The following is a 24,952-nucleotide window of genomic DNA, read 5'->3' as shown; positions in this document are numbered from 1 at the left end:
CCCATAAGGATTTGTCCATACTCCCAGAAGGATAAAGACTAGGGAAGCTTCCAATGAAGGGGATAGGATACAGAACTCTGGTAGTGGGAATTTTATGGAAATTTTAGTCTTCTTATCCCAAAATATTGTTGATCATTATTAAATCACTAAGAAAAAAAAAACAAAAAACCTCAGACGAATACTATAGATTTACAGTTTCCATAATGCATTATCTACATTTAAGGTCTGATTTTTTAACCAGACAGAAATTACTAGACATGCAAAGTGACATTAAAGTGCCCTCAAGCCCTCAAGGTAGTCAATAGAAATTGACTCTGAGTAGTTCAGATAGATGTTGGAATTATCAGACAAAAATCTTTCAAATGTTACTTTAAGTATTTTCAAAGACCTATAAGAAAATAAGTTATCATACTGAATTCACATGTAGGAACTCACAGAGAAACAGAAATTTAAAGACATAGTTGTAATTTGCTGTATCATACACAACATCACCATAATTTATGTCTTTTGGCATTATTTGTATATAGCTGTGCCACTGGTTGCTTCTGTTCTCCCTGGTCTAGGCTTTTGAGAGAGTCAACGTATCAAAGACTCAGCCTATGTATTAAAAAGACTTGGTATGTACTTTAAAAAGTTTGAGACAATTTTCCCCTCTCATATTAATTAAATAGTGATTTATGTTGCTGGGAAATTGTGCAGTCACATCTGCCATGTTGTCCCCTCAGGCTATTGCTAGTTCCCATGAGAGTTGGGACATTCTAGGAGCGCCTGTTCCACCATGTTGTGCCCTCAGGGCATTGTCTATTTCCCCACCATAGTTGATGTGCTTTGGTTACTCCTCCCCCTTCCCATTCTCACAAGAGTTATTATCCTATCCTGGAGTGCTATGGTTACTCCTCCCCCTTCCCATTCTCGTGAAAGCTACTCCTATAAAAGCCCTTCTTCTTCTGCACCTCGCTCTCTTACCAGCGCTCCACTTCGGTGTTCAGACGCAGGAAAGGTTACTGCGTGAGGAGGCCATTTTCGCTACCTCCACGTGGCCCAACCTGCTTCTCTAGCACCCAACTCTGAGGTGCCAGCGCAAATAAAGATTTGCGTTCCCTCTTCGCTCCGGATCTCCTCTCTCTCTTCTCCGTGGTGCAAAATGACATCTGGCTCCCCACGTGTCCCGCACTCACGCCCAGCCTGAGGTCCAGAAAAGCCGCCCAGACACAGGTAAGTGGCAGCCACCTGACTCTGCGGCCCCGCGTTTCCCTCACCATGGGATTTTTTCCATTTTACGAGGAGGTGTCCCAGACATTATATCCTTCTCTCCTGGACAGGCTGTCAATCTCAGAGATGCTTTAATTTTGCTACACCGTGGGTTCTCATAATTATAGTTGCTACTTACAAGATATGTACAAGGTGTTCTGCTGAAAGGTTAAGTGACCTTGAAGCTGAGATATAAGAGTTAAGAGATATGTGCTTACGACCTAAATGCCCTAAGCGATTTGCAGTCAGCACCCGAGATATGTGCTTACGACTTAAACGCCCTAAGTGATTTGCAGTCAGCACCCAAACTTCTGTCCCTGCAGACACGTTTTCGGTTCCTTCTGCGGCTTCCATGACTCTTTCACCCACTGTCCCTGCAGACACGTGTTTGGCTCCTTCTGCAGACACATGTTCGGTTCCTTCTGTGGCTTCCATAACCCCTTCCCCCGCTGATACCTCGTCATTAAGAGACCTTGTGGCTGAGATACAGGAGTTAAAGGATATGTTTTCAGCATTTTGAGACCTTAAACCTTTTGCAGTCTGCCCCAAGAGCTCCGTCCCCATAGGTACGCACTCAGTTTCCCCTGTAGCCATTACAGCAGCTTCCACTTCTGTAACTCTTTCCCCCGCATCATCAGACCAAGTCCACACCTTCCTGGTAAATGTGGCCCCCAATGGACAAAACCCTCAGTGTGGCATCCATACTCCTCTAAAGAGTTCAGAGAACTCCGCCAAGTGTTCAGGGAGGACAGAATTCACGCACCATGGACCAAGTCCATTTTAAGGGGTTTTTACCAGCACCTTAACACCCCCCAGGACTGGAAAGACCTGGCTTGTGCTGCACTCCCAGACCCCCTCTACCTACAATGGAAGCCATGCTTCCGTGATGAATGCTCTAGACAATCGCAGGAAAATAGTAATAAACAGGTAGAATGGAATTTTTATGCTTTGTTTGGAGCAGGAGCATTTGAATCTGGAACTCAGCAGGCAGAAGCTAAGTTTCCAACTGGTTATTTTGAACAGGTACGCATCTGCAAAACACAAGCATGGGAAAGTGTGACCCCAACCAATGTAGATTCTTCAGTTCCCATTAACTCTCTTCGCCAAGGCACTGATGAATCATTAGCGAACTTCATCTCAAGGGTGAGGCAAACCTTAGAGAGAAAGGTTTATAATCCTGAAATCCTCTCTTTCCTCCTGTGTTCTATTGTCTGGGATGGCATGATACCACAATTCCTTCAGGCTTGCCTTAGTCTTAAACACCTACACCCAAGTAATTGGATTTTAGCAACACAGGAACTTACATCAGGCAATTATGGGGCACCCGCAATGACACAGGTTTATGCAGTTACCCCACGTAATCAAAATGGGGCCTGCTTTCAGTGCAGTCACCAAGGGCACTGGCGTAACCAATGTCCAGATAAGCTGCGACCACGCCTCCAGTCAGGGCAACCCCGCCTCCAGTCAGGGCAACCCCGCCTCCGGTCAGGGCAACTCCGCTTTCAGTCAGGGAGCCAGAAGCCACGAACACCTTGTCCTAGATGTCAGAAAGGGTTTCATTGGAAGAGAGATTGTTGGTCCAAATTTCATAAAGATGGCATGCCCCTGAATGGTACAAATTCGGGCCTGAGATTTTGTGGACCACTCCTGTTTTAGAACGAGGTCATCGTACTATGACAGTAAAGATTGAAAATATTCCTTTTAAATTTTTGATTGACACAGGGGCAGAAAAGACGATTTTAAGGCAAGCAGAGGTTCCCCAAAATTAGGAACTCCTCCCGGGACCCCGTATACATGGGGCTGGAGGGGTGACCCAATCCTTTCTCACATGAGATTCACTCATGTGGGAAGACCCGGAAGGTTCTACTGGACACTTCCACCCATTGGTAGCTGATATTAGCACCAACCTATTGGGCAGGGATCTTCTAGAATGTCTTGATGTAAGGATATCCACAGATGCCTCTGCAGAGCGTAACACCCGCTCCTGCGAGACCAGATCTAACCAGCTTCCCCAATACTAACTGCGAGACCAGATCTAAACAGCTTCCCCAATACTAACTGCCACTCTTTGTATACAAACTCCTTGCTTAGACTGGCTTTCTAATGAGCCTGTCTGGGTGGAACAGTAGCCTTTACCTAGGGATAAGCTAGAAATTTTAAAAGAGCTCGTCCGAGAGCAGTTGTCCTTGGGACACATTCGTCATTCTCGAAGCCCATGGAATACTCCTGTCTTTGTGATTAAAAAGTGCTCAGGAAAATGGCACCTCCTCCAAGATCTCCGTGCGGTTAATAAAACCATGCAGGTTTGGGGCTCCTCCCAAAGGGGTTTTCCTCTTGCTTCTGCAGTTCCCAAGGGAATTGCAATCATAGCTATTGATATACAAGATTATTTTTTCTCTATTCCCTTGCATCCGCAACATCGTAAACATTTTGCCTTCTCTGTTCCTTCTATTAATAACGCCAGCCCTGCTGATAGATTTGAATGGGTGGTGCTTCCCCAGAACATGGACAATAGTCCTACAATTTGTCAAGAAGCTGTTAAATCTGCCCTTTTTCCATATATCCATAAGGGCGTTAATGTTTTTCATTACATGGATGACATGTTAATATGGGGAAAATCAGATACAGATCTCTGTGCCCTACGTGATTTTCTTATTCCTGAATTAAAGAAAAGCGGCCTTAATGTAGCCCCTGAGAAGATACAGCTAATCCCTCCAATGTCCTTCCTAGGTTCAGAGATTTCTCTAACGAAAATTCGTCCCTTAAAACCTAGTGTTACTTTTCCTTCTAACTTACTCTTCCTTCTTTACAAAGTTTTCTTGGACATTTAAATTGGCTTAGGCAGTATCTTTATCTGCCTACAAGCTTCCTCCAACCACTGTTTGACCTGTTGAAAGGAAACAAACAGCCCTCCTCAAAATGTAGTTTAACTCCCAAGGCCTCCTCGCACTGGAAAGGGTTAACCAGGCCCTCCAGGACATGCACCTTGTTCGATTCTCCCCCTCCTCTCTGGTAAACCTTATGATCTTTAACTCCACCCCCACAGTAGTAGGGACATTGTGGCAGAACCATGGGGTTCTCGAGTGGCTTCACACACCAGTAGGCAGAGCTCCAAGACTCCTCACTGAGCTAGACGCATTAGCATTCATGGTTCACCAAGGAAGAAATAGGTCTGTGCAGGTCTTAGGAAAAGAACCGGATTTAATTATTCTGCCCTTTTCTCTCACAGATACAGAGTGGCTCATACACCATCATTTCCGCTTTGCCATAAGCTTCGTGGGGTTTCCAGGACAAATAGATAACCATTTTCCTTCTAATAAATTGATAGCTTCTTTACCTCTTTTGCCTCTACTAGCACCTAAACTTTTCTCTCGAGATCTCATTCCTTCTGCTCCTACAGTTTTCACTGATGGTGGAAAAAAGGGAGCTGCTGCCCTTATATATTACCCAGACAAACAACCCCCTAAACCTCTCTTTACTGGGCTTCCTGAGAATTCCCCTCAGTACAAAGAACTTTTTGCTGTTTTCCTTGCATTAAAAGCTGTACCAGAATCCTTCAGCCTTTTTTCTGACAGTGTGTATACTGTTAACTTACTTCCATGGCTTGCTCGTTCCTATATGAAAATTGATGACAACCCACTTTCCCCTCTCTTGATTCAAATCGCCTCTATGCTCTCTTCTCAAACCCAACCACTATATATTCAGCACCTTCATTCCCACAGCCCCCTTCCTGGTTCCCTGTCCGAAGGGAATGCTTCAGCTGACCACCTTGCCTCCACAGGAGCTCTCCTAGTCTCTGTCTCTGATCCTGCTGATTTCCATTCTCTAACCCATGTTAATCTTAAAGGCCTTCGAGCTCGATTTCCTGATTTTCCTTTACCACAGTTAAAACATATCTTAGCTACATGCTCTTCCTGTGCAAGTCTCATAAAAACACCTGCTATTCAGACTCTTGGTGTTAACACCCAAGGCTTAAAAGCTAATGCTATTTGGCAAATTGATGTCACCCACATACCAAACTTTGGCAAACAAAAATATGTGTTTGTCTCAATTGATACCTTTCCTAAATTTATGTGGGCGACAGCTCAGACAGGAGAAAGCTCTAAAAAGCTTATAAGCCATATGCTCTCCTGTTTTGCTTCAACTGAAAACTGACAATGGACCTGCGTTTACCAGCAAACAATTTAAAGATTTTTGTTCCCTCTGGAACATTACTCATACCACAGGCATTCCCTATAATCCACAGAGACAAGGCATTGTCGAGAGGGCCCATCAAACACTTAAGGTTATATTAAATAAAGATAAAGGAGGAATGTACCCCCCAATATCCAGCTAGCAAAAGCCTTAACTACGTTAAATCTCTTTAATATTTACAATAACTCGGACTTACCTCCTATTATTCTTCACTGGAAAACACCATCTACTCTCCCATCTATTAAGGTCAAATGGAAAGTCCCACTTGATAAAATTTGGAAAGGGCCTGACCCTCTATTGACCATGGGAAGAGGTTTTTCATGCATTTTCCCACATAATTACTCTAGACCTGTCTGGGTTCCTGCCCGCCATGTCCAACAATACCCTCATGATGGCACTGTTATCCCTGAAAAACAAGAAATACAAGAGTATTAGCCACAGGATACATCCCAGGATCCATAATATGACATGGCAGAACCTACAAAAGTTGGCTCACAGAGCCCTCTGTCCTACCCACCTCCTGAATGTCTTATATTATGACTGGCCAGTTGTGTTTTGTGAGTGAGTGTGTTGAATGACCAAAAATTTTTGTATGACCAATCAACTCAGAGTACTCTAAATGTTAAAACCATTGTCACTAACATGCATTAACTGTCTAAGTAAACTGAGTCTGTTTATACTCCAAAGTAAAAATGGTTAAAAAAAAATCAAAATATTTAAACCAATTATAATCATCGAGGTATCAATTATAGTAAACCTCTAACTTGTTACACGTTTTATTTTTTTTTTCACAAGTAAGTGATTACAGCTATCAAGCCTTCGAAGAATCATCTGTTCATATGGTAAGGTATTAAACTGTAAGAAGCTCCTCCATATTCAACCTATGTGAATTAACAATATTCACATATTCTTGTACACTTAACTGGTGTATCTTGTCTTGCCACCATAGGCCTGCCTTTGTCAGCCAACAATTTAAAGATGTTTCCCGTTATAACATCACCCATGCCACAGACATCCCTTATTACCCCCAAAGACAAATGGCTGTTCCCCTGGACATCACATCCACTGACTGCTTCCCTTAGACTTGAGATATGACCCCACCTCTTCATAACAATGGATACATTCCCCCTTCCTTACCTGTCTACCCTTAGTTGTGGTACCCTAGCTTGTTTTACTTCTCCTGCTCACAATAGGTCCTATAATTCTTTTTTTAAAAAAAAACATTTTAATTTATTGAGAAAGAGAGGAGGAGAGAGAAAGAACCAGATATCTTTCTGGTTCACATGCTGCCAGGGATCGAACTTGGGACCTCACGCTTGAGAGTCTAATGCTTTATCCACTGCGACACCTCCCAGACCACGGTCCTATAATTTTTAATAAGCTCATGGCCTTTTTGCAACAACAGATTGATGCCATAAAGATGCAACCTATACAAACTCACTATCATAGGCTGTACATGGCAGAATATTGAGTTGCTGTGGAGGATTTGCCCCCCTCCATCAGAACGTCCACCATGTAGAGGACTGGCTAGCCAATGAAGGGTAAAAGGGAAACTAGCGCTATCCAATCAACCTAAGACAGGGCACCTGGTACTACTGGCAAAAAATGACCAGGTGTTCCAATGATGGGTAAGATGGAAGGCTGATCCCCAACCTAAGACAGGCACAGTCCACCCTGCCACAAAACAAAGTCTGCCAAACATCGAAACATGATATAAGACAGGGGGACATGTGGGGAGCCACATGTGCCCTCAAGGTTGCTATTGGCATGGCCATAGAGTTTATGTTAAAAGATAGTTCCTGGGAATCTGGCAGTGGCACAGTGGGTTTATCGCAGGTGGCACTAAGTGCAAGAACCAGCTTGAGGATCCCAGTTTGAGCCCCTGGCTCCTCACCTGCAGGGGAATCACTTCACAGGTGGTGAAGCAGGTCTGCAGGTGTCTCTTTCTCTCCTCTTCTCTGTCTTCCCCTCCTCTCTCTATTTCTCTCTGTTCTATCCAACAACCACAATATCAGTAACAACAACAGTATAATTACAACAATAAAACAACTAGGGCAACAAAAGGCAAAATACCAAAAAAAAAAAAAAAAGATCCCGCTTCCCTACACCTTAGAGTCCTTATTAAAAGATAAGTTCTTTTTCCCAATGAATCACCCAGGACCTTCCAGATAATGGCTGACTACCATGAAAAATAATATAAAATAATAATAATAAATGAATAGGAAAGATACATCCCCCAATACTCAGTTGGCTAAGGCACCAAACCTCTTTTTCTATAAAGCATTCAAATCAGATGCCCTGCTAACCACGAGAAGCAGATTGTGTTTCTTCCACAGGAATCTCAGAAAAAACCATCTGGACCCCTGCATACCTTGACATCACCCACTAGATGGCACAACTACAGTGGCACAACCCCCCCGAAACCCTAGATGTCACCTGACGTAATCTGAAGAACCTGATTCACAGGCTCCAAGGACAAAACTTTTTTACTGCCTGTCTGCCTTTCCTGCTTCTGCTTTGACCTGTCACATTTTGGCAGTTCCAGCTCACTCTCTACAGAAAAGCAGAATTCCAGAGGCTGACCTTCCTCATGCAGCATTTCATCCCCTGCCATTTCTCCCCCTAGTCACCTACTTTGGACTGAAACTTCTATCAGACTTGCTGGTATACCCTTTGGACACTTTAGACAATTTTACAGCAGCTTCCTTCCCTTCACGTTGCTGGTTTTTCATAGACTGACCCTGAGTAGTTCATAGACTTTACACACTGTTGCCCTGGGCATTAGATAAAAGGAAAGGAGGAGATGCTGGGAAATTGTGCAGATGCAGTCACATCTGCCATGTTGTCCCCTCAGGCTATTGCTAGTTCCTGCGAGAGTTGGGACATTCTCGGAGTGCCTGTTCTGCAATGTGCCCTCAGGGCATTGTCTATTTCCCCACCATAGTTGAAGTGCTTTGGTTACTCCTCCCCCTTCCCATTCTCACGAGAGTTATTATCCTATCCTGGAGTGCTATGGTTACTCCTCCCCCTTCCCATTCTCGCGAAAGCTACTCCTATAAAAGCCCTTCTTCTTCTGCATCTCACTCTCTTGCCAGCTTCTTCACTTCGGTGTTTAGATGCAGGAAAGTTTACTGCGTGAGGCGGCCATTTGCGCTACCTCCACGTGGCCCAACCTGCTTCTCTAGCACCCAACTCTGAGGTGCCAGCGCAAATAAAGATTTGTGTTCCCTCTTTGCTCCAGACCTCCTCTCTCTCTTCTCCGTGGCACAAAACAACATTATGTGACTAAAAATTAATAAAAGTATACATTAACACCTTTCCCACCACCAAAAGACTGTGCCCCATCCCATCCACTGCCCCCCCCCGGAAGCCAAACATCCACCCTCACCCTGTCAGGCAACCCCCCTGCTCTGCTCCATCCTCCATTGGTGATACTATGGTCTATTTACATAATCATTGTTTTGCCTGAGACCTGCCCTGCCTGCAGGGTATTAATTAATCCCACCAGTTAAAACTTTGCAGCAGTTTCTAAGGGAGTTTCTACCTAGCTTGCTCTTTTCTTTTTTCCACCCCCTTTCTTAGCCATTTCCTTTTCTGACTTGCCACTTCTGGTGCTAACAGATAAAAGCATTGTCTCTGATCAATAAAGACACATTGCATTCCCGCTCTGCCACTTTTTAAAGTACATTCCCTTTTGTTGCCCTTGTTGTTTCATTGTTGTTGTTATTATTGTTGTTGTCATTGATGTCGTCACTGTTGGATAGGACAAAGTGGAGAGAGGAGGGGAAGACAGAGAGGGGGAGAGAAAGACAGACATCTGCAGACCTGCTTCACCTCCTGTGAAGCGAATCCCCTGCAAGTGGGAAGCCGGGGGCTTGAACCAGGATCCTTACACAGGTCCTTGTGCTTTGCACCACCTGCATTTAACCCTCTGTGCTACCACCCGACTCCCAACATTGTGTCTATTATTAGCAAAAAATGTAACTATGTGTCTTCTATCTCACCAAGGCAGGCTCAGAGTGATTGTGTCAGACTCACAAGCCTTAAATTCTTCTGTGTGATTTGGGCAGATGACTTACTTCTGTAAGCTTCTAATCCTCCTGTATAAACTGAACATACTTCATGCCTATTCATAAGGCTATTATAACAAAAATTATAACAAATTAATTACAACAAAATAAGAAGATGATTTAACCAAGCATCTAGCACATAAAAAGAGCTTTAAAAATTATTGTAGTAGTAGTTGTAATTTGTTCTCTTTTGATGGTAAACTCATTTTAACCTATGTCTATTATTTTGACGGTCTATTCAATTTAATAAGGTACCACATAATGTCATACTGAAAGAATCCCAATTAAAGAAAAAAAACCCTAATGAATTTGGGACTTAGAAACTGGCTCTTTGCCAAATATACAATGAAAAATGTGTCAATCACATCAGGTTTTTCAGTTGCAACACATTTTAGTGTGAGCCATTTGATAACGGTTCATAAACTCACTATGTTTTCTCTTAAGTCTTCCCTGCAACAGGATGTCAATGGCCCTCCTTGGTCCCAGTGTGAGTATAAACCCCCCCTCAGATTTAGGAACTAAAAGTGAGACTAGGCTGAGTTGCAAAATAGTGATCTAGGCAACCCAAGCAGGTTTACAGTCCTTTTTAAAGATCCTCATTGGGAAAAATGAACTCTGATACAGTTGGTGGGAATGCAAACTCATGCAGCCCATAAGAAAACAGTATGGAGAGTCCTCAAACAGATTTAAAGAATGAAAATACCTTATAGTCCAGCGACACCTCTCTCAGGCATATCCAAAGAACATGGAAACACTAATTCAGAGAAATCTACGAACCACAGTGTTCATAGCTTCATTTTCACAACAGCCAGGTATGGAAGCAACATCAATGTCCATCAACAAACAACTGGATGATAAAGGTAGGGGCTGGGTGCTTGTGCATCTGTTTATGTGCACATGTTAACATGTACAAGGGAACAGGTTTAAGTCCCTGCCACCCACCTGCAGGAGGGAAACTTCAGAAGCAGTGATGCAACTACAACAGGTGTTTCTGTCTTTCTCCCTACCTCTCCTTCCTCTCTCAATTTCTCTCTGTCCTATCAAATAAAGGAGAAAAAAAAAAGTTTTGTGATATATACATAATGGAATACTTCTCTGTAATTTAAAAGAATGCCATTGTGTCCATTGGGGCAAAATGGATGGGACTGGTGGGGGTGGAGTGGAGAACTGTGCTTATAAAGTAAGTAAGGAGGTGCCAGACAACCATTGTATAGTGTAATTATATATAGCATGGAGGGAAGTATAGCACATGGACGGGGGGAGTAATCAAATTGTCCCTATGAAAACTATGGTGGTTATCCAAGTGGCGGGGTGGGGAGCAGCACAAAAGTTTGGTTTGGGGTATAGTGCAAAACTATACCCCCTGCAATCTTATAATCCTGTAAAACATTACTAAATAACTAATAAGAATGTAAAACAAAACAAAAGGTCTGTCCTGTAATAGAAACACACACAAAGATATGCATGCCCACACATCGTTTTTGGATTTAACAATTTTCTGGAAAAGAAGGGTTTTTACATTGAAGTACTTATTCTAGGGATGAGATTCTTATGCTTTGTAGCAGGGCATTGGTAACGGGGTAGAAAAATGTTTACAACATAAAAAAAAAACTGCAATAAAAACCCACCTATATACTTAGTCTACCAAGAAAGTAAGACTAGCTGCATAGAAAACTTGTAATTTTATTCTTGATGGGATGGTAACTTATTGTAAGAAAGGTTGTATTAAACTCTCTCTAAAATATTTATCAAGGGATATTTAATAAGCAAACTGGCAACACTGGAAGAGAGACTTTTCACCATTTAAAAATACAAAGTCATTTCCTAAATGACTCTGGCCCCCACTTTTCACAAATGCAGCTACTTAAAAATAAGCTATTGGCATTTCTTAATTAAGGAAAGTCTATTAAGCCTATTCTCCACACTTCGTAAAGTTCACACTTACTGTTAATTATTTTATTTTTATTTATTTTTTACCCCACCCCTGTTAATTATTTTATTTAAGGAACTAGCTGGTTATTTGAGTATGATTAGTTTCAGACATATCCTGCAAATAAAAGCAGACTCTGCAGAGTGATACAAGCACTTTCAACTTGGTACTTTTGCCCCCCCCCCCCTTATTCCACCAAGACTCAATGCATCTGTCACCAGGAATCTTGTATTTATACCACCATTGAAAGGGAAGAGAATCTGAAAAACACCAGAGGAAGTCATGCACTGTTTCTCTTATCTGAGAGAAGAGAGGGAAAAAAAAAAAAGTACATTCAGAAGTAGTAATAGCTGTAGGTGTGTCTCAGAAAGGAAGTGAAGGCAGGGCAGTAGAAAAAATGGGAGGGGGATATAAATATAGATAGTTATGAAGTCAACCCACATCTGTGACCTTGAGAGAACTACTGCAGTTTCCAATGGAGGGAATGGAAACACAGAACTCTAGTAATGGGGCATGTGGAATTATACCCTATTAACTTACAATTTTGTAAAGCAATATCAAATCACTAATAAAAATACAATGAAAAAGAATATTCAAACTTAAGGAAATAAAGATGAGCATGCAGAAAAGGCAAAGGATCAGAAAATTCTGAAAATAGGCAGTTTTTAAAATAATTTTATTATTTTATTTTATTTTAAATATTTATTTTATTTATTTATTCCCTTTTGTTGCCCTTGTTGTTTTATTGTTGTAGTTATTATTGTTGTTGTCGTTGTTGGATAGGACAGAGAGAAATGGAGAGAGGAGGGGAAGACAGAGAAGAGGAGAGAAAGAAAGACACCTGCAGACCTGCTTCACCACCTGTGAAGCAACTCTCCTGCAAGTGGGGAGCCGGGGTTCGAACCGGGATCCTTATGCCGGTCCTTGTGCTTTGCGCCACCTGCGCTTAACCCGCTGCGCTACAGCCCGACTCCCAGGCAGACAGTTTTGTCCTGGTTATACAATAGGAAGCACCTGGGGAGGTAGAACTTGTATGGAAGCAGACAGTGGGCCTTACTAAAGACCTTAGGATTTGTTCTGTACACAACATTAAACAAATGTTTCAAAGTTAAAAAAAAAAAAAACAGGCAAGATAAAAGGAGAAAAGGGTACTAATTGCTACCGCTATTCTTGCAATTGCTAATTGCTTCCTTTCTCAAGTTCTCCCCCCACTCTGTATTTCTCGTGGATTTCTGTAGCTCTGCTAATGTCCAAAGTTCACAGTGTAGAAACATGTTTTTGTGAAGTTATTATAAAGTGTCCATATTTCTATTCCTAGAAAGGGTTCTTTTTCCTGTCCCTCATCTATCCACACATCATCATGCTGTTTACTCTCAAGCCCTGAAGCCTTTCTTAGACAAAGCTCTATTCGTTTGGGGAAAAGGAGCACAGCTGCGTCCCAGGAGGAATGTCTGCCGAGTTGTGGAGAGTATTAGAATATACATTAGAATAGACATTGTGGAGAGTATTAGAATATACATCTATTATGGCACAATGAGAGAAACACTCAGAGTGGCTCCTCTGAAGGATAAACTTGGCAAAATTGGTGTTCTCACAATGCAAGTTTCCTAAGTTGTCTGATAATGTTAGGCCCCAGAAAAACCTTCTTGTTTCATAACTATGAGTGTGTGGAGGTAACCAGTCCCTCAAGAGCCCAAATTTAAAGTTCTATCTAGTAAACAAAAACACCCCCTAAATAAATAAATAAATAAATAGCTGTGGGAAACACTGGACTCAAAGCAATGCTCCTCAGGAGAAAACTGGTAAGAGAGGGCTCCCAGCTAGCTCATATTTCTGTAGTAATTCCTGCTACACTGGCAGCTCTGGCCTTTGCAAACCTCTGGAATCCCATGAGACATTATTTATGACAACTACAGATCCTGGATCAGAACTGGACGAATTAGGGAGAAAGCAGACAGAGAGAGACTTCCCTGCTTTGTCTCATCATGTATTTCCTTACCTCTCACTGTGGACAGGAGTCTCACCCAGTGAAAGAATATTTTATAGGCAAGCCATTCATCAGCTCTCTTAATTTCAAAGCTGGAAAGTGTAACACTGAAGCTGGTTTTGCCATCTTCTGACACCTCATTAACCTTGTCACAGTTCTGTCGAGAGCAGACGTCTCAGGAATTACTACATGGGTTTCTGTTGAACGCATAAGCGGAAAAAAGAAACAGCAACATGCTGATTGAAAAATAGCCTCCTGTGTGACCATGAGAGTTGTGCCAGATCATGAACAGAGCAGAGAGACCATGAAAAGAAGAGGAAGATTTACTTAGATCCTACTAAATTTAGGAGCATTCACCTTTACCCAAAGGAACATAAGTAAGAACAAAAATCAACCTACTTTTCATAAGTCTTTCTAGTTCAGGGAAGATGCTACCCTGCTCCTCACTAAATGGTACAACTGGGGAGCTGAATCACACTGTGTGCTGAAAGTTGTACATTTGTGATTTTGAACTAAGCTGAAATGTTCCTTCTTTCTTTTTTTGAATTCAACGTTAAAACTAGACTTAACATTTTAAATACATAAACAAACCCCAGGGATACAGTTCAAACTGAAACCACATCTATTTATTTTCTGTGACTGGTGAACTGAAACATAAAAATGTTCACCCAACCAATGCTTTTATGTGTTGGAGTCTGTCTCTGGTATCATGGAGATCAGAGGAAGGTACTAGACTGTATCGGAAACAAGACATTCCTTGTGGGAATTCTGGTGAAATGTTGGTAAGACTTCAAGAGGGAGATGGCAATAAGTAGTCTCACAAGGCACAATGGCAGATTCAAATCCCTAGCTCTCATTTGAATTTCTGACATTCTCACATACTAACAAGAACCAGAATTCTTTCCCTCACTAGTCCTCAAGAAGAAACAAATTTTAGAGGCCACCCCCTACCTGATGAATTCAAGAGGTAGAAAATCCATTCTAATTTAATCTAACTTCTTCAGACTGGAGCAACTTAAGAGGCCTCAGACATTACTGTCTAGTCACCTGGATCCTTTCCAAAAAGATTTAATGGATATTTCCCACAATCTGAACAGCATGGCAGGGATGTTAAATTTGGGAAATGTAGCAAGGCCAGATATTTTATCTCACCTACTTAGGAATTAATGGTGCATATAGACAGATTGCTAGACAAAATGGAACATTAATGTATCCTGTAAATGTTGACACTGTAGACAAAAAATTAAAAAAAAAACAAACGGGTGGTTCGTAGAACAAACAGAAAGCATCTGGGAAAGCCAGAAGCTGACTCCTTAGAGAGTAAATGACAGTGGCACAGGCCTGGCCCAAGATGCTAAGAATCTTTTTGCAACCATGTTGACTTTTCTCTCTTCTTCACCTCCTTTAATGATATTACTGGCCTCTCCCATTCTCCACAGGTGACAAGAACGGCTCCTTCCAAAACAAGCCTGTTCCAAGATGATACCCAGCCTACGTCTGCATTGCTGTTGGATCCACAGTCGCTACTACGTTCAACTGCCCCTGGACACTGCCCAGTGGGTGATCAGAAAACACTCTGGAAGTCATCAGCTACTCCTTCCTCAGACCCAAATTTATTTATCTTCCTATTCATTCATAAAAATTCTGAGTTCTGGGGCCAGGTGGTGGCGCACCTGGTTGAGTGCACACATTACAATGCGCAAGGACCCAGATTCGAGCCCCCAGTCCCCATCTACAGGAGGGAAAGCTTCACAAGTGGTGAAACAGTGCTGCAGGTGTCTCTCTGTCTCTCACCCTCTCTATCCCTTCCTTTCCTCTTGATTTCTGTCTCTATCCAATAAATAAATAAAGATAATTTAAAAATTCTGAGTTTTGAAGCACAATCACTCTAAAATGATTCAGCTGATGCTTTTTCATTCTCAAAACAAGCAGATTTGCAGCAAGAAGGAGTCAAAGAAGATCATGTCGTACAGATGTGCCTGCCCACTCTCAGGTAAGGTAGATGGATACGGTGGGGGGTAGGGAGTAGTCCCCAGGAGACAGAGAGGTTCTTTGAAAGTTGAGAGGCTGATCAGATAATTTAGTGTAAACTCCAAGATCATCCACTATTTATGCTCACTGTAATTGTTCATGGCACCTAACTACATTCTTAAATATAAGACAAGGAAAATGACAAGGCTTATGTGGAATTTTCTTAGGTCTTGGAAGAACAGTACTTTATAACTTCCTTTAGCAAAGTCAACAGGTGTTTAACTAAAACACAAAATCTCTCAGACAAATCTTTTACATTACAGAATAAATGTAGAATACACTTTTAAATTTCTTTTACTTTAACCAAGAACTATTCAGCTCTAGCTAATGGTGGTGCTGGGAATTGAACATAGGAGTTCAGAGCTTCAGGCATTAAAGTCAGCTGCAGCTATGCTCTTCAGATAGCCGCAGTCTGGCCTGTTTACTCTCTGATTCTTGTTACTTCTTTGGGAGCCTTCTTCTGTCTGACCACACTGCATGTTGTGAAACACATACAAAACTACTTGCTTGTTTCGATTTATAATGTCTCAGATCAGCTGATATCTTTGCAAAGGACATGAAAGAAATACTTGTGTGGTTTGGGATGTGGCACAGCATTGGATTCTCAAGCATGAGGTCCTGAGTTCAATCCCTGGCAACACATGTGCCAGAGTGATGTCTGGTTCTTTCTCTCTCTCCTCTTACTTTTCTCATTAATAAATAAATAAAATCTTTAAAAAAGAAAGTAGAAAGGAAAGAAAGAAGGAAAGAGAAACAAATACTCATGCTCACAAGCAGTTTTAGGCCTTGAAATATAGACAATCACTTTAACTTTCTTTTCATCAAAAGAAAGCTTCCCCTCTGGAAACCAAGGACCAGAGAGAGTAAGTGAAGGGCTCCAGGTCACAAAACTATACTGTAGCAGAGGTAGAACTCAAACTTACTCCCCCAACTTATGTCCTTGTCAAATTCTTTTTGAGGTGTGTGTGTGTACATGTGTGTGTGTTATGTGTGTGTTGTGTGTATTTGATGCCAGATATACAAACACCTATATGCATGATGAGATTCTGAGCTATCTTCCTGATTCAATTTTTATTCTACATTTTTAGAAATATGGGCAGAGAGAAATACCAAAACACTGCTCCACCATCTGTAGAGTTACACCTGTTTTTGTCCTTGGTGCTCCCATACGGTGCTGCGGATAAAACCCAGAGCCTCACATATGAAAAGTATGTGTTGTACCACTGAACCACATCCCAGGTCCCTCAAGCTACCACTGTTAAATTCAGGGTCTTGATTCCTTCTTCTAATCCTGTGACTTAGTCCTCTTCCCAATGCCATCTTGCCTCCTTAGCTTCTGGAAACTGGCTTGTTCAGATTAATGATGCTCGAGGTCAAACTCCAACTTCTCTAACATAAAAACTCTTCTTTCTTGAAAGCCTTCTGCTCAGTTATATTTTCCATCTAAATAGCATGCCTGGTTTACAATGGACTTATCTGGTAATGGGTACTGACATCCCTGAGTCTCTAAATAGCCATGGTCCAGTTATCTTGCTCCATTTCCATTAGGAGTTTGTAGTGAGTCTCCTAGACAACACAGGGAAAAAGACTTGAATTTTTACATATTAGACTCTCAATATAGTAGTGCCTCGATTATATGGTAACTATTGCAACACATTACATGTATATATGTGTATATACAAACCCATTCACACAGTAATAAATAGAACATGTACAATGAGAATGACAATTCTTGCTGCAATATTTCACTCAAAAAGGCACATGAAGATGATGATTTTTAAAAAATAATATAAAGCTTAGTTCCAGGCTAGAATACTTCTTAAAATCTTCCTTGTCCTGATTTTGCTTAAGAGCCTGATTTTCAGGCCAGCTTACTATATCTGGTGAATTGACCTTGGTCAGCAGAAACTGTGTTTTCCTGGGGCTCCCAATCCCCCATAAAATAGAATTTAAAAACACCTTTGGTTATCTCTGAGAAACAGAGATGAGGAGCAGTTTATATTTGTAAAAAATAAATGGTGAGGGAACAGCATTACATGATATATAAGATAGCTTCTCTACATGTTTATAATAAATCTAATTTCTTCTTTGCTTGCCTTATAAAGAATACTTAAGAGAGAAACAAGCTTTTATCTCGAATGTTTGCTTCTGAGTAATTACCCAGGAAAAGATATTAAACTATCTCCATTCCTACTCTACTTTCAGAAAAGACATAGGTCTGAGCATCCTAACCCTCTTACTGTTCATCTTCCCTTGTCCACTCCTCTCCTAATCTTAGAAGCAGTTTCACTTTTGATTTAGGGAGATCACACTAGATCATGCCAGAGGGAAAGATAAATGCTAATCCTTTGTACCAAAGAAGTAGAAACAGCTAGATTCAAGAAATTCTTTGGAAGGGTTGAGTTGAGACTTACTGGGAACAGTGCTTGAACATCTGCACCCTACATAAAATTACCAAACACATACTGTTAAATTACAAACCTTGAGAGCAATGTCAGTGACTTCTGTACCCTTACTGGCCTGGTAAGTGAGCTGTATCTCCTGCCATTAGTGCCCAGTTGATGACCCAGAAACAACATACAGAAATAGAAAAAAGAAAAAAAAGTCTCAGGGCCAGGTGGTGGTGCACCTGATTGAATGCATATGTTACAATACACAAGGACCTGGGTGTAAGCCCTTGGTCTCCACCTATAGGGGGAATCTTCACAAGTGGTGAAGCAGTGCTTCAGGTGTTTCTCTGTCTTTCACCCTCTCTACATCCCCTTTCCTCTCAATTTCTGGATGTCTCTATTCAATAAATAAATTGAGATAATAAAAATATTAAAAATAAGCAAAAAAATTTTTTAAGTCTCAAATATCTCCCAACTCAACTTATGACATGAGAATTACTCTGATACCAAAACCAGACAAAGACATTGTAAGAAACCTATAGACTACTATTCCTCATGAACTTAAAATTAAAAAAAAATAAATTCCTGGGCCAGTAAGATAGTTCACTTGGATAGTGCATTTCTTCTGTCATGCACATGACCCAGGTTTGAGCCCTGCTCCCACTGCACTAAAGGAATCTCTGGTGCTGTGGTATCTTTCTTTCTGTCTACCTCTACACCTGCCTTTATATCCAAAAAAGTTATCCTGGAGTGGTGAAGCCCCAGTCATGACAAAAATTTAAAAATAAATTTTAACAAGATATTAACAAATTTAATCTAGCAATAGAGAAAGATGGATAACTGTAGTTCTTCCACACAGAGAAAGATACCAATATAGAGACATAAGATGTGTATATTTATAAATATACAGATTCTATTTATATAAAACACTGGAAAGAACTTACTAATTGTTAATTATGCTGTTGCAGAAGGCAGATCAGTGATTGCCTTGGGTGAAGTGGGAAGTGGTGGGAAAAGGGGGACTTCTGGAGGCATGGCTACAGAATAAGAGTTGTCTCTCATCACCTGATCAACTAAAAAAATCTTCTAAAAGCTCAATAAAACACAACCTGAATTTCTTCAGAAACTCACTAAGCCACACGAGTGGTCAGTGGATCAAAGAGGGATGAGGGATTGATTTTCAGGATTCAAGAAGCTGTACTCAGTGATGGCTGGCACCAAATTAGGAGATATCCAGCAGGGAATATTGCCAGGTGCAGGGAAGTGGCCTGGATGTTTAACCTGTGAACTTGGGGGCAATATGATACTGCACTGCCCACAAAGACCCATTAGTGTTTACAGAAAACTCTGGCTTTGGCTGAGGGACAGTATAATGGTTATGCAAAATGACCTTCCTGCCTGAGGCCTTAAAATTCCCAGGTTCAATCCCCAAACCCCACTACAAACCAAGGCTGAGCAGTGCTCTGGTCTTTCTCTCTGTACTTTCTCATTAAGATAAATAAGATATTTAAAAAATCTGGCTGAAATTAAAGCCCTCTGATATGCTCAGGCTTCCACAGCTGGCTAGAAAAATGAGTCCTGGAGCCAGGTGGTGGTGCACCTGGTTGAACGCAAGCATTGTGGAGCACAAGGACCTGGGTTCAAGTCCCTGGTCCCCACCTTCAGGCGAAAAGTTTTGCAAGTGGTAAAGTAGTGCTGCAGTTGTCTCTCTGCCTCTCTCCTTTTCCGTCACCCCACTCTCTCTTGATTTCTGGCTGTTTCTATCAAACAAAATAAAGATAATTTAAAATTTTTTTTAAAAAAGAAAGAAAAATGAGTCCCAGCCAACTTCTTGTATCATGGCAAGGAATTAGCAGCTGAGCCCTGTCATTTACAGGATCAAATTAAAACAAAAACAATTGTTAAAAAAAAAAGAGAAAGGAAAAGAAAATCATCTAAAACCTCAACAATTTACAACTGTGACTTAAGTAACTTACTTAGCTACAAGTGGGTGTAAGCAGGCAAGCATGGCTAGTGGGTGGAATAGGAGTGAGGAGAAGGCTTTGAAGACTAAAGAAGCACGAGTCAGGTGGTAGTGCAGCGGTTTAAGTGCAGGTGGCGCAAAGTGCAAGGACCAGAATTAAGGATCCTGGTTCGAGCCCATGGCTCCCCACCTGCAGGGGAGTTGCTTCACAGTCGGTTAAGCAGGTCTCCAGGTGTCTATCTTTCTCTCTCCCTCTCTATCTTCCATTTCTCTCTCCATTTCTCTCTGTCCTATCCAACAATGACATCAATAACAATAATAACTACAACAATGGCAACAAAAGGGAATAAATAAATAAATATTTTTAAAAAGACTAAAGAGGCTATACTCAGTGGCTGCGACGTAATTCTGTATGTACAAAACAGAGCATATGGTTGGAAGTAGGAAGGCAGGGAATTTATGGGCCCTAAAACTGTGAACTCAGGGACATCAAGATATTGAACTGCCCACAAGGATCACCAGGATTGAGAACTAATCCTACATGGGCTACCTGGCTAGGGAAATAAATTATGCTTTTCTCTTCTTCTTCTAGCATTTGCCGTGCTTTTCTCTGAACACTCAGGAGAAAGGAATTCTCCTATGCTATTACTCCCAGAGGTTGAAAAGACAGAAGAGAGACCTTGTTTTGAAATCAAAGGCAATAAACCATTCTGATGACAAAGGATAAAATCTCCCACCACTACCCCCATGAAGATAATAAACAGGGAAATCCAACACCATAGCCATAGTACCTCCCGCTGGCACAACAGACAAACAAACAAACAAAAAAGCCACATTAAATGTGGAAACTGAGAAATACACAGACAATGATGACAGAAACTCCAAATGGCCAAGCAGACACAGATCTGGGAAAAATGACAAAGACAGAGAGTTCAGAAAACTCATTATGAAAACAATTCAAGAAATTAAACTTAACATACAAACACAAATTCAAGAACTCAGATATTATTTTACCAAAGAACTAAAATATACAGGGGAAAAGCTCCAAACAGAGCTGCAGGGTGTGAAGGTACTAGAGAGGAGGAATGATAGGTAAGGACTGATAGGGATGGAACCCTAGAAAACTTCTGGATGTGGAAGTGTCTACACTGAGTGTGGTTGTCATACAAATGCATGTTTTTTGTTTTTCTACCAGATCACTGCTTAGCTCTGGCTTATGGTCATGCAGGGTATTTTAAAAACACAGCTCTTTGGGAGTTGGGCGGTAGCGCAGTAGGTTAAGCGCAGGTGGTGCAAAGCACAAGGACTGGCCTAAGGTTCTCAGTTCGAGCCCCCGGCTCCCCACCTGCAAGAGGAGTCGCTTCACAGGTAATGAAGCAGGTCTGCAGGTGTCTGTCTTTATTTCCTCCTCTCTGTCTTCCCCTCCTTTCTCCATTTCTCTCTGTCTATCCAACAACGACGACTTTAGTAACCACAACAACAATAAAAAAAAGGGCAACAAAAGGGAAAATAAAATTTTTTTAAAATGCAGTTCTTTACCTTATCAAAATGAATACTTAATATAGGTTTATTTCACTGTTCAACTTATTACTTAATAAAACTAAAATTAATTATAAAAATCTGGGGAGGCAAGTGATGTCAATCTGTGGCATTAGCCAAAAGATCTATAATTTCTGAAATGATTGCTCACAACACCCAGGATCCCCTGGAAGTGGTAGCAGCAACTTTCTCAGAAAGTTGGTAATGCAAGTACAACACAGGATAATCAACACAGTCCTTGAGAACCCATGAATACTCAGTAACTCAGAAGTAACATTGTCTATGGCCATACTACCCTGAACAGACTAATATCATCTGATCTCAGAAGCTAAGTAGGGTCAGATCTGGTCAGTACTTGGATAGGAGAAGTGACATTATGTCTAAAAGTCATATGTTTACATCATTTACCTTGGAATCTCAGGCTTCCATACTCTGAAAGCTTAAGGTCTTTCCTTCAAGTTCTAGCCCCCCGCCCCCCCCCCCCCCATTTGATTGCTTATTGGCAAGGCTTTTTGTTGAAAAGCCTCTGGGAGCTATGGTTGTGCTTAGGTGATGGCCAGCAAAGAAACATTGATCTTTATCCAGCAACCACAAGAAACTGAATTCTTCCAACAACCCAAATGAGTTTACAATCAGATTCTTCCTCCAGCTTCCAGAAAGGAACTCAGCCCTGCTCACACCTTTTCTGTCTATGATATCAGAACAGAGGACTAGGCCACTCAGATTTATGACCTACATAACTGTAAGATGCTAATTTTGTGTGATTTTATGTCTCTCAGTTTATGGTGATTTGCTATAGCACTGACAATAGTATATAAACTTTATTAGAGTAAAATATAGAAGAGATATAAGCTAGTATACAATTCCTTTATTACATGATTAATTATTTAAATTTTATTAGTGATTTAATACTGATCAACAAGTTTGTGGGATAAAAGGAGTATAAGTCCACACAATTCCCACCACCAGACTTTCACATCCCATCGCCTCCATTGGAAGCTTCCCAATTCTTTATCCCTCTGGGAGTATGGATGGACCAAAGAACATGACACAAATTTAAAGTATGTATACCTAATGGTCCATATCCCCAATGCTAAATTCCTAATTTCTGATTTTATTTTACTGAATAATTCAAATTAAAATTTCATTGTAGAGATGGCCTCTTTATAGTAGACTTTTCATTAGACTTAAAGGATTTGAGGTTTTCTTGATTATAGTAAGGACATGGATTTTTGCTAGGAGACTGATTTCTGAATAAAAAGTACAGCTTGTTCTCACTTTATGATTGTATTCTGTTCCTGAAACCCAGTGAGTGACCAACCCAATTTGTCAAAAAAAATGAGGAGTAACCCCTATTATTGTAGGCATAATATATTGCACTGGTAGTGGACTTATCAACTATTTTCAGAGCTGACTGCTTGTCTCTCTGAGCACTTTGCCCTCGACTACCCCCCAGGAATATCAGGGGGCCACTCTGACCCTCACCGCCAGTGGACAGGGGGTGGGGGGCCGGAGTGGTAGCCCGCAATGCAACAGAAGTTTGTTAAATACCTTTTTTTTCCTTAAAAGTTTAAGAAGAAAATACTTTGTTTAGAAACTTGATGCAAGACTTACATAATAGTCTAGCACAGGTAAGACTGAAACATGATTTCTTGGACAAAAGCTACCTTTAAAATTATTTGAATAATAAACCAAAAGCTAAGCAATTTTATAGAATCATAGAATTTTATAATACATTATCCCAAAAATATATTCAAAGGATAGTGTTTTGTACTTACACCCAACTTTAATAATCATATGTTTCTAGGATGGCCTACTGATCACTGTGCCTGAGGCTTGCTAGATAAGATTAGTCTTCATTCAGAGAAGGTTTTTTTTTTATTTTTGGGAGGGGGGGTGTTAATGGTTTGCAGTATGGTTGCTGACATATGGGCACATCAATATCCCATGACCTTTTGCACTCCCCCTCAACCCCTCCCTCCCCAGAGTATTACTCAGAACAATAATAGAAAAATAAAAATAAAAGGGCTGAGGACAAAAAAGGAGAAACACAAACACACACATACAGAGGAAAATAAAAATAATGCCAATTACTCCTAGAGCTTTGGAGGTGGGTGCAGTGAATCTTCTGCACATTTGTAAGTGTGGAACTATATCCTTTAAATTTCATTACTGTAATTTCAATATTCAATCATCAGTAAAATATTCCATCAACAGTAAAAGAAAAGTCAATATTGTCAAATTAATAAAAATTTTCTTGATAAAGGAATGCCATTTATAATATGATTTTTTAAAAAACACCAAATACCTAGTAATAGTTTAAATGAAAGCTATGTAAGACCTCTACACTAACAATTACAAAATATATTGTTAAGAAAAATAAGACATAGGCAGATTTATATTTCTATAGATAGAATACTTCAGTATCTAAAGATGTCAGAGTTCCACAAGTTGATCTACAGATGCAATGCATGTACAAGTAAAACCTGAGAATAATTGTTTCTTCTTTATGCTGGAAAGCAGTCTGTTAATTCTGATATTCATGTAGAAATATAAATTACTACAGATGTGGGAGTTGAGCAGTAGTGCAGCAGGTTAAGTGCACGTGGTGTGATGTGCAAGGGCCAATGTAAGGATCCTGATTCGAGCCCCGGCTCCCCATCTGCAGGGGAGATCACTTCACAGGCGATGAAGCAGGTCTGCAGGTGTCTATCTTTCTCTCCCCCTCTCTGTCTTCCCCTTCTCTCTCCATGTCTCTCTGTCCTATCTAACAATGACGACATCAGTAAGAACAACAATAATAACTACAACAAAAAAACAACAAGGGCAATAAAAGGGAATAAATAAATAAATATTTTTAAAAATTACTACAGATAAAAATTTCAATAAGAGCAAACTTGAAACTTAAACTATTAACTATCAAGATTTTTTATGAAGTTATATTAACTAATCATCTATTTGGCCTTACTAATTCATACAAGGATAAACAAATTGATCACTGAAACAGATCAGAGGGTTTAGAAATAGACTTACCCATAGTACCAATGCATGAGGAAACATAATATTCTTTTTTTCCACCACCACTTATTGTTTAGGAAGAGGAAAAAAGGAAGGACACTCAGAAGCAGTGGGTAGGACTTAGAAAGAATGTGAAGGCAGTAGAAAAAAATGGACAAAAAATATACAGATAGTTATAGATATAAAGTCAACCCATATCTGTGGCCTTGGGAGAACTACTGTAATTTCCCTTGGAAAGAATAGAGACACAGACCTCCGGTGGTGAGAACAGTGTGGAATTATACCCCTATTATTTTCTAATTTTGTAAATTAATATTACATAACTAATTAGAAATTTAAAATAATTATATGCTTAGGAATAAATTTAGCAAGGAGGTGAAAGACATATATCTTGATAAAAGAAATACAGAAACACAAATCTAAATGGAAAACACATTCATATTCATGAATTAAACAAACATTTTATAATGGCCATACTCCCCAAGCAATTCCTGTCAAAATCCCAGTGGAATTTTTCATAAAAATAGAATAATCCTAAAACTTGTATGGAACCACAAAGGACTTCTGAAGAGCCAAGAT

General features: G+C 40.5%; 1 pseudogene; it reads left to right on the top strand.

The window, feature by feature from the left end:
* Nucleotides 1–24,952, top strand: part of LOC103109888 (glyceraldehyde-3-phosphate dehydrogenase-like) — a 114,390-nt pseudogene that overhangs the window by 15,636 nt on the left and 73,802 nt on the right.

Source organism: Erinaceus europaeus, chromosome 2 (assembly GCF_950295315.1).
Source record: "Erinaceus europaeus chromosome 2, mEriEur2.1, whole genome shotgun sequence".
Lineage (NCBI taxonomy): Eukaryota > Metazoa > Chordata > Mammalia > Eulipotyphla > Erinaceidae > Erinaceus > Erinaceus europaeus.
This window is presented reverse-complemented; position numbering and strand designations above follow the sequence as displayed.